Source organism: Papaver somniferum, unplaced genomic scaffold (genome assembly GCF_003573695.1).
Source record: "Papaver somniferum cultivar HN1 unplaced genomic scaffold, ASM357369v1 unplaced-scaffold_19, whole genome shotgun sequence".
Lineage (NCBI taxonomy): Eukaryota > Viridiplantae > Streptophyta > Magnoliopsida > Ranunculales > Papaveraceae > Papaver > Papaver somniferum.
In genome coordinates, this window is record NW_020628818.1 from 16,254,702 (window position 1) to 16,266,821 (window position 12,120).

Consider the following 12,120-nt stretch of genomic DNA (forward strand, 5'->3'; position numbering starts at 1 on the left):
TAGGAGACATGCCGGGGATTGATCCCAAAATAATCCAACACGAGTTGCGCATCAAACCAGGAACGCCACCTTTCAGGCAGAAAATAAGAAAAGTTGCACCAGAGTATCATAAGGAAGTAGAAAAAGAACTTCGGAAACTACTAGAAGCAGGCTTCATCAAGGAAGTCAAATACCCTACATGGATCTCCAACATGGTTGTCGTTCCTAAGAAGAATGGAGGGGTTAGGATATGCATCGACTTTACTAACCTCAACAAGGCATGTACAAAAGACATTTATCCCCTACCGAGCATAGATCAACTGGTTGAAGCAGTGGAAGGGTACGAAGAGCTGTCATTCATGGAGGGATATTCTGGTTACAACCAAGTAGCCCTGGAAGAAGAAGATCAACTACACACAGCATTCTACACCCCGCATGGCCTTTATTGCTACACTAGAATGCCCTTTGGACTTCGAAACGCAGGGGAAACTTACCATAGAATGGTCGATGCTATTTTCAGGCCATGGGTTGGTAGTACCCTAGAAGTCTACGTTGATGACATGCTCGTCAAAAGTAGGTTGCGCAAAGATCACCACCAGGACCTGAGAGATATTTTCGAAGCAATGAAGAAACATCACATGAAAGTAAATCCAGAAAAATGCACTTTCGGTGTCACCTCAGGGAAATTCCTCGGATATCTGGTAACAAAAATGGGTATTGAGGTAGACCCCGCGAAGATTCAGGCCATAGTGGAAATGCCATCTCCGAAGAATTTAAAAGAAGTGCAAAAACTCAATGGGTCCTTAGAAGCCTTGGGAAGATTTATTGCCCGATCCTCGGACAAATGCAAACATTTTTTCAATATTTTCAAAGAATGGAGTAAGTTTGAATGGACCGCAGAATGCGAAGAAGCCTTCCAAAGAATCAAGGAACACCTAGCTTAAATTCCAATCATGTAGAAGCCTGATCCTGATGAGGTTTTGGCATTGTACATAGCAGCGACAGAAGACGCAGTTAGCGTAGTGTTGGTCAAAACCAATACGAAGATAGAACAGCCTATCTACTATGTCAGCAAGACCCTCAATTCTGCGGAAAGGAATTACACGAAGATCGAACAATTCATCCTGGATTTAGTATGGGCTACTCAAAAGCTGAGAACCTATTTCCTAACTAACTTCATCTGTGTCCCGTGCAAAGCACCACTGGAAGCAGTCCTCAAAAGCGCGGGAAATGTAGGTAGAATAGCCAAGTGGAACACCCACCTGGACCAGTTCAACATAATTCATGAAATTCAACATTCCCAAAAATCCCAAGTTTTGGCGGATTTCTTAGCAGACCTCCCCCTGGACAACGATGAAGAGATTAGGGGAATACCAGAAGCCGACGAGGAAAGCAAGGATCCAGTTGATGTCCTCGAACCCGCGAGTCAAAGACAGTGGGAAGTCTTCGTTGATGGTTCCAAAAATAAGGAAGGGGCAGGAATAGGCATTGTCATCACCACCCCAACTGGAGAAAGGATCGTACAGGCACTCAGGTTAGAATTCAAAGAGCATACTAACAACATCGTAGAATACGAGGCAGTCGTACATGCCCTACTTTTAATAATAGAGATGGGGGTAACTGATGTAAGACTGACAAGTGATTCGCAGCTTGTCATACGGCAAATAGGACTCGAATACAATGTGTACGACGACACCCTCTCAACTTACATGACCTTGGTCCAAACATTGGCATCAAAAATTCCGAACATCAAGTTCCGGAACTTATGCAGAAGGGATCTCAGGCACGCGGATGCCATAGAATATATATCATCCATGCTGAAGGACAAGAGTATCAAAGCTGTCAAAATAACAAGGGTATACGAGCCTTCGATTGCATCACAATTTTCCTTTGCTACAAATCAAGATACAGTGGAAGAAAATATCGAAGATCAGGTGGGAGAAGACATTCGTGAAGATTTTGACGAAGAAGATATCCTGTCAAGAGCAAATCAAGACGAAGATTTGAACAACGAAGATGATTGGAGAATGATGACCCATGCGTTTCTCAAAGATGGAACCTTACCCGGGGATCACAAACAAACCAGGAAAATACTCTCCATAGTAGGAAGATATGATCTTCGGGATGGGATCCTATACAAGAAATCTTTCCTCGGACCGTTACTACGTTTCTTATCCAGGAAAGAGGGGCATCGAATTCTAAACGACATCCATTATGGTAACGCAGGGAATCATAGCGGCATGAGATCACTAGCCAACAAAGCAAAAACGCAAGGATATTACTGGCCCACAATGAAACAAGATGTTGCAAGAATGTCCCGACGATGTGAAGAATGTCAGCGTTTCGCCAAAAAGATACACGCACCAGCAACAACGTTGAATTCTGTGGATAGCCCGTGGCCATTTGCAAAATGGGGCATAGATATCGTTGGGCCTTTCATCGAAGGATCAGGGAAAGACAATTTTTGATAGTTGCCACGGACTATTTCAGTAAATGGGTGGAAGCCAAAGCCTTATCCAGGATCAGAGACGTGGACGTGTTTACTTTCATATTCCAAAACACTATTTGTAGGTTCGGCATACCAGCGGAAATCGCTTCCGATAATGGTAAACAATTACAGGGGAAAAATATAGACATGCTCTTCGACACTTTCAAAATAAGGAAAAACAAGTCCACCCCCATATACCCTCAAAGCAACGGACAAGCGGAAGCTACTAACAAGACCCTCGCCCTTACCCTCAAAAAGCAGTTAGACGAACACAAGGGGCGATGGTGTGAACATCTACACAATGTATTATGGGCATACAGGACAACACGAAGATCTGCCACTGGGGAGTCCCCATTTTACCTCACTTATGGATCTGAAGCAGTCATCCCAAAAGAGATCCTCTTGCCAACCACAAAGACCGAAGCATGGGAGAAAAATCTCACAACAGACATGATGTTAGAGAGACTGGACGACCTGGAAGAAAGGAGGGAAACAACATTGCAAAAGATGGAAAATTATCAACGGAGACTAGCGAGAGAGTACAACAAAAAGGTTAAGCTTCGAAATTTTGTAGAAGGGCAGTATGTGCTAAGAACAATCCCGCAGTATCAATGAGAGAAGAAATGGGGAAAGTTAGCACCTACATGGGGAGTATCTTTTATAATACACGACATTGCGGGAAACGGTTCCTACTATCTTCGCAATCTGAAAGGCGAGGTCCTATGGAACCCTTGGAATGCTAAATGGATCAAACCGTACTACCCATAGGAACAGCGCAGCTTTGCATCTGCGTGAAGAATACCAGAAGAAGAAGGCAGCGTAACCGCTTTACATGTTTCTATCTCTGGACGAGGAGTAGCAGGCCTCAACCTATCAATCAAACAAACTTTTTGGGAAATCTTCAAGCAAACGAAATGGTCAAAAGGACCACTCAGTGAACACATGTACATTACATAATAAATTAACAATATTGGGGAAAGTAGTTAATCTACAATCTCTCAGGACTTCCCTATCAGTGTCTATGAGTGTAAGACCAGGGGGAAGGCACCCAGCAGAAAGAAATACCCAACCAATTTTAAGGCAGCAGGTCGACGGAATGGGTGCATGTAAATATTTCAAATAAGCATTCCATATCCTAGAACGTTGCCTCGGCCCCACCGTTTGGGAATCCTCTGGCCCAGGATTCGCCAGCGGGGTGACAGGTCTCAAGACGATCACGAAGGTATTTACCTTCGGTGTCGCACCCAAACACTCTCAACTTTTTACAAAGCAAGTTATTTATAGTTTAACACTTCACAATACTTAAAATAAAGATGAATTGATAACGCAGGTATGCCAAAAGGATGATTCATTTCATAAAGAGTTGATTACAAGTTCAGCAAATAAGATAAAGCAGGAAACACATCAAAAAATGATCCGAAATTATATAATCAACAAGGATCAACTTTCTATGACTAATAAAAGAAATCTACTTGGACAATACAGCTCCATCAACAAGGTTGTCTCTGCGAGATGAAGGTACGCTACCACCTGAAGAATGCCCAGAAGAACCAGGCAAGGGCGCTGGAAGTGGACGACGCGGATAATTCTTGACAAGACCATGTTCGACTTTAAGATCAAGTTCAATCTTATCTACGACTTTGTTGGTCTCCTCATCCAACTGACATCAAGCTTTATAAGTGATAACAGCGGTCTGCTGGTTGGCCTGAGACAGCAATGCAGATAGGCGTTCCGCCTCTTTGGAGGCAATCTCCACTGCTTCCTCACGAGACGCGGCCAACCCTTTGAAATAGTTGGCTTGTCCTTCCTGCTGCACTAAGGCATATTGAGTTTTTTAAGCTCATCATTTGCTGCGTGAAGCTGTCCCTCGAGTGCTGAAAACAAGAAATACCAAGGGGTTAAAACGAAGAAATAACAGAATCACACTCGATAAAACGAGGTTATACCTTCGACATTAGCCGAAGCCTCTTCATACTCATTAACAACTGCATCCCGAGCCTCATCAAGAAAGTCATATTCTTCGAATAGTTTCTTATAATCCGTGTGAAGGTTCGTAAGAGCAAATTGACTCGCGTCTAAGTCTACCTGCTTCATTGAATCCAAGTGACGAAGATGGTTGACTTCGTCATTCATCTCCCCCATCCTTTTATGGAGTCGATACACATTCACTTCAAGATCTCTTTCAGATTCCACTTGGCGAGCAACATCAGCTCGAGACGCTGATAGGGATTTACTAAGAGCACCAACCTCAGCCTTAGCACTATCTCTTTCCTCGTAAATATGCAGTATACTATCCCTAACCCCGGGGCCTAAGAAATAACGAGCATGTTGTAACTCTCCTTCCAAAAAGCGCACTCTAGCCTCTAGTCTGAAGCATGTCCTCGAGCATCACGCAGGTTGTCACGCGTCCATAGCAGCGTACCATTAAACAGACAACGGTCATGATTGTACTTATTTTCCATATCAACCATCAGTGTTCGCTTTTTCACGCCACTCAGCTGCTAAGGCGTTGTGCTCATCAGCACGAGCATTCCACTATACGGCTTCGCTTTTCAACTTACCCACCAACTCTGCAATGCAGGATTTCTGTCGTTCCCTTTCTTTTCGAAGCCATATGAGCTCGGGGACTCCACCCACTGAAGATAGGGTGGGGAGACTGAGACAGAACACCAGAGTACAAATAGGGAATCACGAGGAGTAAAAGACCAATAAAAAAATACGAAACTGTGAGAGACGATACATTTCTGCGAGCTTGCTCCAATTCGTTGCGGACTATAGCAAGTTCCGAACGGAGGCTCTCCTCGGTATTAGCCAGCCTCTCCTTTTCCTTCAGGCGACCCTTCAGTTCACTTATTTCCATCTCGGCCGCACATAGTTCTTCTTCTCTATGACGAAGCTTAGCTTCCAACTTTAAAGACTTTGCTTTAAAGAATTGGTATAGAACATGGTTACAATGTTCGCTCCTCATCATCTATGTCACAAACGACAAACATTATTATACCCAAGGGATTGGATACCGCGAAGAAAACAATGTTCGTATATCATGAGGGAATCAGTACAAGGACTTACCTCTAAGACACGCTGCTGAGGAAAACCGTATTGATACCCATCATCTATGGCCATCATATCAGCAACAGAGGAGGGAGGTTCAACCACTAGGTTAGCTTCTGAAGCTCTCAGATTCTTCTCCAACATCTCTGCAACGCGGACTTCAGAAGACACTTGCATCATCTGACGAGTATAAGCGTCAGAATTCTTCTCACCGAGGACCACTGGGGTAGGGTTGGGGACGAACAATCCAAAATGGCATCTTCGCCTTCAGGCATTAGCGAGTAAGGGAAATCCTATGAAGGAGATTCGACCGAAGACTTCCCTTTGGTTGTTCTCCCCTCACTCGCGCAAGTCTCGATATCACCGGCCTCAGTATGACCACCGGCGTTTTCAGCCTGCTGACCGGTGGCATCTTCTTTACCAATATCCCCAAGCACATCCCAATCATCATTTGGGGAAATCAATGATAAGTCTTCGGCAAGACCCATGGCAGCATTCACATCAAAGGATTCCCCCGCGGAATATATCCTACCAAAAGAAAATTCAGGGGAAATAACGGGCAGAGTACCCACACCAACAATATTATTGCCGACAGGGGCAGATCCACCCACGCCAGTACCACCAACGGTAATATTTCCCTCAGACTCACCATCACCACCCGCGGCAATTCCTTCTTCACCATCACTACCCGCGATAACTTCTTCTTCACCATTACCACCTTCGTCATCAGGGTGAGAAGTGTCGGTACGCTCTTCTCCATCGGACATTTCTTCATCCTCAGCATACCCTTCGTTTACAGGACTTGTAACCTCCTCATAAACCTCAGCCTCACCGGTAACCACAGTAGAAGATTGTTTGGGTCCAAGTTTCTTCTTCTTCGACACCTACAAACCAGTACGCATCCCCACAAAGGCTCATTTTTTCCCTCACTTCAAAAATGAAAATTATTTCAAGCAAGGAAAAAGGGGAAAATAGAATAGAGAATATTCTAAGAAGAAACTATACCTTGGCAGCAGCAACACTCTTCATTGGATGGGTAGCACCAGAACCCTCCTCCTCATCTCCATCAACGACATCAAGAGCGTAAGGAAAATTCATGCCCGCGAAATTCGGACGCCAAGGAAAGAAATCTCCATAACGAGCAGGAGGAGTTTCACGAGGCTTGCTATTTTTAGAAGAACGCCAACCGCGCCGACCCGGAATCCAACCATAAGCCCAAGGACCAACTACTTCAATAACAGTAGCATGCCATTCATAATCATGGTCATGCTTAATCCTTTCACGAGCAGGAAAGAGTTTCCGTTTAGCAGATCCCTCAGTACCAGGAACATACTTCAGCCTGGCATCACTCACCTCACTCAAAAGACGAATTTCACCACGGGGAGCAGCAATATTACGAAGAGTAACACTCCACGGCTTACGTTTTCTACTGTTGACATAATCCCCAAAAGAACTGTTAAAATTCTGAGGAGTGTACCACTCTCTCTCAGCAGGATTTGGAACATAGCAGGTCATCATAGTCTCTCGCTTGCTTCGCAGGTAACATTCTTTCAGTGAACGAAGATAATTCCCAGATAGTTGTGACACAGAACGATTATGAGTGTTCGTGGAAGAGCCTTCGTGACTAGCCAACACGTCATAATAAAAGGAGTCACCCGACTTATATAGGGGCAACATGAGACCCGCCTCGAAGGCTCCAACCGTAGTCAACAGATGAAACTCGTCAAACTGATACTTAGCAAGGAGCTCGTAAGTGATATCATCGTCAGGGGCATAGAAGTGAACCTCAAAAGCTTGAAGTTCATGTTTTTCCTTTAACATCTCAAGATCAATATGCTTGAAAGTGACTTTCTTCTTACCAACTGAAATGTTGCGTATCACGGGGACAATTTCTTCTTCGTCTGCGGAATCAGAAGTAGGACTCAATTCCGAAGCTTTCCTTTTAGAAGGAAGATTTTTAGACGGATCAGCTCTCGACATAGTACCCTTGGAGTACTTCCCTTTGAAAGAAACCGCGGGAGGATGCGGCAAAGATTTCTGCAGAGGCACTGAAGGAGGAGCCATTGAACGAAGGGGCGGAACATCCAGTGTTTCGGTACGAGGAGGAGGAGCCCGCGTACTCCTAGAGTCATCACGAGGAGGAGCCTGCGTACTCCTAGAATCTTCACGAGGACGAGAAGGGGCGCGGTTAACAGCATACCTAGATCCAGAAGGACCCTTCGGCACATCCCCTTTCTTAGTAGGCACAACATTCGCACCATAGGAAGATGAAACCCTATGACCCCGAGGATCCGATTGCGAAAACTTGTAAGGACCTTCCCCAAGTGGAGATCTGTCAGAATCTCGACGCGGACGGGATCTTGGCGGACTAGACGGCGGGGTTTGGTAAGGAGCCCGCGGACGATCAGACATATCTACAAGGAAACACAAAAACAGTTTAGAGAAGAATACGAGGAGATCACTAAAGATCAAAAAACCCATAATTGATGGTTCATCCGAATAAACATTAAAAAACCCTAAGAACTAAAAATAACCAGAAATACTCCATCCAACTCCAGGGATAATACTTAGATACAAACTCACAGACTTTGTAACAAAGAACAGGGGTAAACATATATACTTCGACATGTGTTTTCTTCATCACAAAACCAACAATACAGCAGCAGGAAACAAACGGGTAGATACATAGATAAATCAATGATGAGTAGCTAATGAAAAACCCCATACCTGTATAGAAGAGGACGACAAGCACCAACCACAGTCGAAGAAAGGAGGATCGGAGATATCAAAAGCTAGTTGTCTACGATACATGGGCAACAACAATCAAGAGGGAAAGAGACAGAAAATTGAATGATGTTATCTTTCTTACAAGAATGACGATAATAAATGACTAAAGAACAACAATAGAAAACAAGAATAGGATGAACACTGACAAGAAGAGGATAAAAGTTTTTTTTCACATTCTCTTTCCTATTTATGAAGCTAGAGAAGACAATAATTGTTCCTCGTACCAAGGAGCAGTTATGGGGAAAGTTAATGCAAAGTGGGAAACGTGTAGGACGACCTTTCTTCTTCTAAATTGCAAGATACGCCCAAGTCAGAAGAAGAGGGTCAAATTGTATGTACACCTTTCATCATCCACCACGTGTACAGAAAGAGACACGTGGAAGGCATGCAAAAAAAGATATCAAAACATGATAACAAGCATCTCATCAGAAGATGCCACCGGTCAGCAGATCCGACGGTCAGGGACAGAGGATCACAGAGGTATGATGGCTCAGAAGAGCACCAGATAATACCCCTTGGGTGTTAACACACCCAATCCCTAGGAAGATCCCAGATCAACGGCTGAGAGGAAGTTCGACTGACAAAAATGTGACCAGACAAAGAGACACTTGCCTGACACGAGCATACATCCATCTACCCGCATTAAATACCAAAGAGATATACACGTGTCAATCAGCTCATGGAAAAGGCGAAGATAACCCTTCGTATTCAAGCTCAGGCCTCAGCATACGCCGAAGACCTCTGCGTAATGGGAACAAAGCACAAGAAGATAAGATTACAACGGCACCTCAGAAGTAGGACCCACGTTCCAACCCTATAAATACCCCTCTCCACTAAGAGAGAAGAGGTCGACCAATCCATAGCAATTATAGGAGAGAGAAATAAGAAGAGTAAGGAATCCCCCTACTTCCGCAGACCTATGTACACTCTAAAGTCATTCGACTATCTTTGTAATCATTCAATACATAGTGAAACACCAGTCCCGTGGATGTAGGCCTTAGTGCTGAACCACGTAAATCTTTGTCTTATTTACATTTTAGCACTTTACATTCAGCGTTGAACTTCATGTGCTTTACATTTATACTCGATTCTCTGTTTATTCCTTTATACGAACATTATTTATGATAATATTCGACTAGATAATGACAAGCTCGAAGGCTTCGAGTCGATGAATCGATATAATCATCCCCTTTACGCATATAGCATACAATTCTAGAATTAGACTGTATGCGAATATTTTTTGTGAACACGTGGATGGCTTCGTGATTTATGTGTTCACATGTATCTGACATTTGTCTGCATTGGTGCTGCAGTAAACTTCCATTGTTTATCCATCTATACTTCAACGAATAAGAGCCTTAAACGTACGTGGAGACACTTAAGAAAAATGCACTCACATAATAAAGTTTTATTGTTCGCGAAGACTTTAATATTATTACATTCAATCCGGAAAACATTCTCACAGAATGATTCTAGTTATGCACACATCATTTGACATTTTATCTGTATTAGATTTGTGCCCATGCTACACACCAGGCATTTTTTTCCTTTTAACTTGGTGTGTCTTGGATTTGGTGTGTCGCTGGGCTTCCCACGTCCCACGGTGATGTATTTTTGATTTGGTGTGGCGGACGAATACATTAAAATAGGTGGAGAAAATATAGGAAATATGAGCAGATTTTATTAAATTTTTTATTTTCTTTTAGGTATTAATTTGGAGAAAGAGTCCTAATATGGTCGGTAAATCGAATTTGGACTTCCATAAAATTCCAAACACATTAAGTTAAATTTTCTTTTTGAGTTTATGATTTTTAAACCTATAATACATTGTCAAATGTCCTCACCAACATGCTCGTTTCACAAAACTCAAAAAAAGATTATTTCTCCTATTTAAGGTTAATAACTGGGCTCTAGCACAAAGCTTGCATTCCTACGTATCTTTTTCATTTGGGTCTGTTGGTTCACCCGGTGTCAGTAGGCCTAGGTTTTCAGGTTGTCTTTCATTGGCATGATGCTCCATTAAGAAGGCTTCCTTCGCATTCAATATATTTCCAACAGCACGAAGTTGCAAAGCCTCTTTGGACTCCTATAAAGTACATAAATCTAAAAAGTTACACTAAATCAGTTGTTTTACAGGGTCTGTAGGTACAATGTATGCGGAGGATTTTAGGGATTAATAATTAAATAAAAAGAATGGAGACTAACAGCATCAAAGAAAGATCTGAAATTTCCATATATATACCTTGACTGCGAGGGGATTCGGTATGCACCGAATAATCACCAAAGAGTAAACAAAGTGACATCGTCAATCCGGTCAGCCAATTTAACGGTAACCTATGTAAAGCAAACTATTACGCATCTTCCAACGTCACAAATGGTATATGTGTTCATGTCTCACAGAAAACATGCTGCATGTAATTCACAAATCATCTATAAGAATTAAAGTGACCAACACCACTAATTTAAATCATCAATAAGATCTTAAGGCATCTTCCAATATCATTAATCTAAAGTTAGCATATCGTAAATTTGTAATCACATGTATCTTCCCCATCTCCTTTTCCTCCCTTGTTGGAATCACTCGTACAGTCATATTCGCTCGTTTGATATGACATACCTTTATTTTAATGATGGTTTGTGTTAACTTTGATTTTCCAAGTTTCCTACGGGAGATGTTAGCACTGCTTTAATTTATATGCACAGTTTAGGAATTACTTGAGGTTAGGCATCACTTGAGTTTAGAAATCCACGTTTTCAGGTAAGACACGATTTTCCTTTTTATTTTATTTTTTCATAATTTTTAATCAATTATACGTTTCCAAGTGTCCTCATTGAGACGTTCGTTTCACATAACTCAAAAAGCCTTGTTTCGATCAATAGAAAGCTGAGGGTTTTCTCACCGCTCAACATAGGAGCATTATTTGTCTAGACCTTTAAGTCTTTAGATGTTTGAAAAATGAATCGACAAGCAATTATACATGCCTTGACTGTTTCAGGGATCTACTCTATATGTTTCCCTTCGGAAATGTTTTACTTTACTTAACACTACAAAACAGAAGGGCTCTTGTGACGGTCAAAAAACGTCCCAGGAGGACAAAAAACCGTCCCAAGAGGTATTAGGGACGGTTTATGTACCGTCCCCTGTTCCACCGTCACTAATACTATTTGGCCATGTTTTCTTTTTGGGACGGCCGTATTTTAGCCTTGATTTAAATATTTTATGACTATTAGGGACGGACAGGCCATCACCGTCCCAAATATCCTTCTTTAGGGACAGTTTTTTTAAAACTGGCCGTCCCTAGAAACCTTCTTTTTTGTAGTGTAATTTTGTTCTCACTTCTCGGTGACTGTTAGCCGAGAGAAGCCCTACTTAAACCAATCATAAAATCAAAAAACCAAGGAGAAAAAAACAACTTAAGACTGTGAAATTTTGAAGGCATCCATACTTCAATACGGCTTATCAAATCTCCTAGTCACCAAGTAGCTGTATTACTGCTCAAATTGATACCAATGGGGAATGACAGCATTGAATTGGTAGGGGGGAACTAATGTAAATCTGTATTTAATGAATGAAATAATCACAAGCTATTTCTCATGAGGTAAAAAGGCTGAGATTTTATTAGAAGAAAAAAAAGTGCAAAAGGGTGAGCGCATCACAAGCGCAACAAAAAAAAAAACAAAAAAAAAATGAAAGGCTAACAAGCCTGACAAAGCAACAACAGCCAAATGCCAATATCACAAGCTACTTGAAAACAAAAACGTTCTCCACTCTTAACGTAGTTCTAAGATACAGGCCAGTGCTTAGCATAATTTGA